This window comes from Lampetra planeri, chromosome 8, assembly GCF_965212315.1.
Source record: "Lampetra planeri chromosome 8, kcLamPlan1.2.h2, whole genome shotgun sequence".
NCBI classification, from domain to species: domain Eukaryota; kingdom Metazoa; phylum Chordata; class Hyperoartia; order Petromyzontiformes; family Petromyzontidae; genus Lampetra; species Lampetra planeri.
This window is the reverse complement of record NC_136114.1, coordinates 3,904,320-3,910,319: the sequence shown is the minus strand read 5'-3', so window position 1 is coordinate 3,910,319 and position 6,000 is coordinate 3,904,320. Positions and strand designations below refer to the sequence as shown.

The window sequence follows — 6,000 nt, the reverse complement described above, 5'->3', positions numbered from 1 at the left end:
AATGCAAGCTTGTAATGTAAAAAAATATTGTTTTGCGTAAAAAATGTATACATTTATTTTAACAGTTTAGGTAAAGGAGCTTTAAAGGTTATTATAGTGTACCTTATATCTTTAATATAAGCAGCTTCCATAATGGAAAGGCTAGCTAATAAAATACCTTAACAAGCATGCAGAACTTACGCTATGGTGAAAGGCTCATGTATCATTGCAATCTCAACAACTAGGAGCAAATGAAGATATGATGGCATGAAATACAATTCCTGAGAGCCAATTCGCATTGGGTGGTGTGTGAACGGAGTTAGGAAAATGAGCACTGTTTGAACGCTCGCCAGAGTTATGATACATATGGAAGTAGCAATGTTTTTTTTATGCTGCAGTACATTTTACTAGTGAAACCGTAATGCATATGTCTTTATTTTGGCACACACGCAATGCAATCACATATTACAGACAGCCCGAAGAATGTGACTGGCTCTGGATACAGACCACCTTGTAATACGTGTTTTTTTTGTGGTGGGAATGTCATCTAGCATTTGAGGGAGGCCTTTCTCACGTAGTGGCGTTAAGCTGAAGTCAAGGCTAACACACGGCTGTACCTGAGACGACAACAGCTAGTACAAGTTTGAATTTTGCCAGTTAATAAGTAAAACTAATTTCGTGAATGAATCAGCACAAATATTGTTCACTTTTATTGTTCAAATGAATATGTGCAGATGTTACGTCTCATTCTATAAAGTGGTATTGCATTGGGAAATAAATACAAACCTCAATAATGAACGATTTTTGGGTTTAGATCGCGTTATTTATAAATGTGTCGTAACCCTCCACCACCCGACACGGCCAATCAGTAAAAAAAAAGTGTCACGTTGACAAAAGACAAATAGTTCACTGCTTTAGCCCACCGGTGTGTTGAAGCGTGAAACCACAACATTTACAATTTGAGTACGACGTTTCGCTGGTAATTGCATCCAGCAATTGCATCCAGCATCATCGGGCAATTCGCCAGAATTCTGGCGAATTGCCCGATGATGCTGGATGCAATTACCAGCGAAACGTCGTACTCAAATTGTAAATGTTGTGGTTTCACGCTTCAACACACCGGTGGGCTAAAGCAGTGAACTATTTGTCTTTTGTCAACGTGACACTTTTTTTTTTTACTGATTGGCCGTGTCGGGTGGTGGAGGGTTACGACACATTTATAAATAACGCGATCTAAACCCAAAAATCGTTGATTATGAACAATATTGGTCGCGAAAGCCTACGTGTTAAACTCAATAATGAACACAAGCTTTTTCTTCAGCCACTCCCACCGCGTTCAACGTTGATGTTCACAATGACATTATTCCACAATTTGTTTTGGTTGTTTCCGGCCAAACGTGTAACATAGTGATACAAATAAATGTATTCACTAAAAAATATAAATGTGACATACACATATATAATAGCCCATATCTGTCCTTCTGTGACTGTGATTAACGCCCCTGGATTGGTTAAAGTGTGTCACGTGACCGCGAGCTAGCAGCCAACCAGAGGTGCGCCCCTCCCAAACATGTACGCTCCCGGATTGGTTGAAGTGCATCACGTGACCGCGAGCTGACCACTTTCTGTTGTGGTGCATCCGGCACCTCGGAGGCCCGAGAAGCAGCAACATGACGGCCACAGCGCCGGAGACACAGCCACGGAAAGCTGACGGTCGATCCACTCACAGCTCACTCACACACAATCGCATGCACCTCAGAGGAGACGGGTGAGTGAGAGTAAGGCAGAGCCGTGCTCCATCCACTGCTGCCCTGAGGGACCCCCGTGCTCTCCACTGCTGGCTCGAGGGAGAGCCGCGTTGTCTCCACTGCTGCCCTGAGGCAGAGCCGTGCTCCGTCCACTGCTGCCCTGAGGGAGAGCTGCGCTCGCTCCACTGCTGCCTGAGGTAGAGCCGTGCTCGCTCCGCTGCTGCCCTGAGGGAGAGCCGTGCTCCGTCCACTGCTGCCCTGAGGGAGAGCTGAACTCTCTCCACTGCTGCCCTGAGGGAGAGCCGCGCTCTCTCCACTGCTGCCCTGAGGGAGAGCCGCGCTCTCTCCACTGCTGCCCTGAGGGAGAGCCGTGCTCTGTCCACGGCTGCCCTGAGGGAGAGCCGTGCTCTGTCCATTACATTAGTACTCGAGTTTTTTTGGTGCTTAAATCCACTGCTGGATGAAGGCCCACCGCACGCTGTGCGAGTGGATTGTAAGGATTTACTTGACCAGTCTGTTGGGGGCCGCCGCACGCTGTGGTTGTTGGGGGGTGCCGCAGGCTGTGGTTGTTCAGGGCCGCCGCAGGCTCTGGTTGTTTGGGGACGCTGCTATGTTGTTGGGGGGTGCCCCCCACAACAGAGTTGTAATATATCCAGCTGTTTAACAATCAACTGCTGGATGAATGCCTCCCCACACCTTGCGGTGATGGGAGTTGTTTCACCGTAGCTCAAGCACGTTGGTTTGTGCAGGCCTGTGACCAGGGCCGGTTCAGACATCACTCACCGCCGGGTTCCTAGCGCAGTGCACTAACCACTACGCCATCGCTCCACCACATTTATAACCATGCAACTTTAATTCACATTGAGAGGTCATTGTAATTTTAAAACGTGTTATTTTTATTCCTATTCAGAAATAAAGCACCTACACGACAGTATAGGGAAACTAATTATGGTCTGATTTCTTTTTTGAAACTCGCATGACGTATTCGTATTTCTAAAGCTACCTCGTTCCAGTACTTTATGCTCCCCTTCAACACATTTCTATTGGTGATAGTAGTTTCAATTTAAGAATAATTGCATCTCAAGAATGTTTCATTAAAAATCCTATTTGTTCGGCCAAATAAGCGTTAGTTTTCCTGTAATTGATGCGCAGCTTATATAAATGAGTGGCAGTGTCATTATCGACTACACTCGTGCACAGTGTGTGTCCTCTTTGGGTTCATTTCCTCGGTTGTAATGTGTGTGCCTGGTCATCATGGGATTTATATTTAGTTGTACTGTGTTAAAATGATCACATTGATATTGTGCCGTGCAAGAAGACTTAGATGCCTTCTATTATAAATGAGAACAAATCACAGACACTATTGGCCTGTTCAGCACATTAAAAGCCAGATTAAAACAAAAATTGCTTAACCTCTAGACTGTATTTGCAGCACAGATATTTTATTTATTTTCACGCTTCTGTTCCTTTTCCCAACGAAGGAACCACTTTAATTAATTAGCGTAGGTCGAGTTAATTGGGCCATGTGGTGCTTTTAATAGAGTACTCTACCCGGAAGGTTGCAAGTTCAAGTCCCATTTGGGGGTCGACTCAGTGCATCATCTCTTCGAGGTTAATAATAAATACGTGCTTCAGGGTAAGTTGATAGTGGTGATAATATTTATAAACTGCTCTTCATTATAGGAATATGGAATTTCAACCATCGGCTCACGACCAGCAATTTAGATAAGCACCACCCCAGTACGATATGGAGTATGGAGACACTCACCCTGATTTGACGTCGGTGATATTTGTTTGGTTTAATGGTTAAACTGTACACAAACTGTCGTTCTGTCAATAGCACGTTGTAATATTGTTTGCATAGTTATGCAATTATGGTTATAAATTAGTGTTGAACTATGCACGTTTGCTATGTATGCAGTGTAATTGTTAGAATGTATTGCCATCGAAATAACACTACAACTTCAGGAAAGTGGAATTTTTTCTTCCAAAATAATTTTACGCGAAAATAGTGACAGCTAAAAACACACACCTATAAAAAAAAGCCAGACAGACGGCTGTATTTGAATTTAACAGGTGACTGCATATGATTTTTTTAGTTAACATGTGCATTTAATAACAATGTAATGGTAATACAACATGAATGCAAATGTTGTCAGCTACTCCTGAATAATGTATATGTTTAGATATAAATTTTCACTTTAAAGATGGGAATTTAAATAAACACTTTCAATCATGTTAATAGCATACTTTATGAGTTAACAGCACTGTTTGTGATTGATTTATTTACATATGACTGCATAATACGTACGGCATTAACAGATTTAGGAACATGTTGTGGTTTTCATTATACAAAGGGCAATGCGGGTCAAATGTTAAATGGCAACCAATTTATAGCCTCCCAGAGAACACGAGTTTACAGAGAAAGAGTAATTAGGCCAAACCATTGAACCAAATCGCGGATGAAAGCATTTATTTTTTTTGTTGAACATGCCCTTTCCCCCCAACACAATCATTGCCCTTTGTCATCTCTCTCAGATATTCTTACTTCTAACTTTGGGGGTGAAATGACAAAAGTGAGTGCCATTGGATCAACAGTCAGTTTAACACGTAGGCTTTAATGACACATTTAGGTTTAACGACACATTGATAATTGCTCGATCTAACCCAAAAAAAAACTCTGTCATGGATTAACATTGTCTGCATTATGGCCAATGTCTGTGATCCAGGTGCCATTATTCATTCTTGTGTGCGAAGGATTACGATTAGAGGTAATGTCATAATTTATCTTAAGCAATTTAACACGTAGGCTTTCACAACCAATGTCATCTATAATAAATCTTAATTTCAAGCTTTCGTGACTGCAGGAATCTATACTCTTTGGTTCTTTCGGTAAAGTCACGTAGGTATAAAATTAAATAAGTCACGACGTTTCGATCGCAACACAAGCGGTCGTCCTCAGGCGGAAAAAAATAAAAATATATAACTGCTGAACCAGCTGGTTAAGCAGTTCCACTGCTGGATTATATTTTTCCCGCCTGAGGACGACCGCTTGTGTTGCGATGGAAACGTCGTGATTTATTTTATTTTATACCTACGTGACTTTACCGAAAGAACAAAAGAGTATCATCCCTAATACATGTTTTGTTTTAGTTAGATCGCATAAATATATAAATATGTCGTTAAACCCGACACCACTCGACACATTGGTTAGTGCAGGTTGGTGAATGGAGGTGGGCAGGGCCAATTTAGAAATCCCGATAGCTCTGATTAGCATAGTTGGCCATGTACGGTGCAAACGAAGTTCAACATCATACACACATTCGCCGCTGATATTAGCCATGGCAGGACATAAAAATCGGATTGTAGAGCTCAGAGGGCAGCACACTAATCACTATGCCACCATTCTCCCTCCATGGTAAGTTTAGCAGCCCATTGTTTGGGCAAATTGCCATAATGAGACAATAGACTGCCTATAGCCACATTGACAAAAATTTTGACAGTTTAGCTACTGTATACAGTCACTGAGTTGTTTCCCGTCGTGCAACCAAGGCTTTGTTTATGCAGGCATGTGCATACCGACTGCATTGGGCACGTGTTTCATAAGGGGAGGAACCCAACAATGACGCGTTTCATATCAAGCTGCCGAGTCTTGGTTCTATGCGCTATTTCTGTACAGCACTTTACACTCAAAATTGGACACCTGCACAGATGTACCAGTCCAGCGAGCCTTGTTTTAACTCTTGTAGAGATGGTACCCTCTGAGCCCATGGCCAAATCCCCCAGAATACAATCGATCTCATTCAAAGCTCGTAAATGAAATAGGGTTATTTTTTGATAGCATTTAGATGGGTGATCATAGTGCATAACAGGTGTTATAGGCTCATGGGGTTACGTGGTGGACAGAACAATCTATTATTGCACTGTACTGTCCTCCCACACATCTCATCTCTGCCTTCACCAAGCCGCACTGACCAGCGTGTGGTGAAATATGGTTCAATAATCCCCATGACCTCCATGGCGTGGGGAGGCCCTCATCCAGCAGTGGATTGACGAAAGAGATGTACATGTCAAAAAAAGTACAAACTTTAATGACACCATCTAGACTGCCACTCTACGCCCGACCTTATGGAAGAGGTACGTAGATGACACCTTTTGTCATCTTGCCACACGGCCGGCCTGCTCTAGACCAATTCCTCGACCACATCAATTCCATACACCCAGCCATCAGATTCACCATGGAAGTCGAAAAAGATGGCAAGCTACCCTTTTT

At 42.9% G+C, this 6,000-nt stretch overlaps 1 long non-coding RNA gene across 1 annotated transcript in view; it reads left to right on the top strand.

Annotated features, from left to right (window-relative positions):
* Window positions 1–998: 998 nt before the first annotated feature.
* LOC144720473 (uncharacterized) overlaps window positions 999–6,000 on the top strand; it is a 52,518-nt gene continuing 47,516 nt past the window's right edge. Inside the window, exon 1 of the long non-coding RNA XR_013585762.1 lies at window positions 999–1,924. This is a non-coding gene — a long non-coding RNA (uncharacterized LOC144720473). The remainder of the gene's footprint in view (window positions 1,925–6,000) is intronic.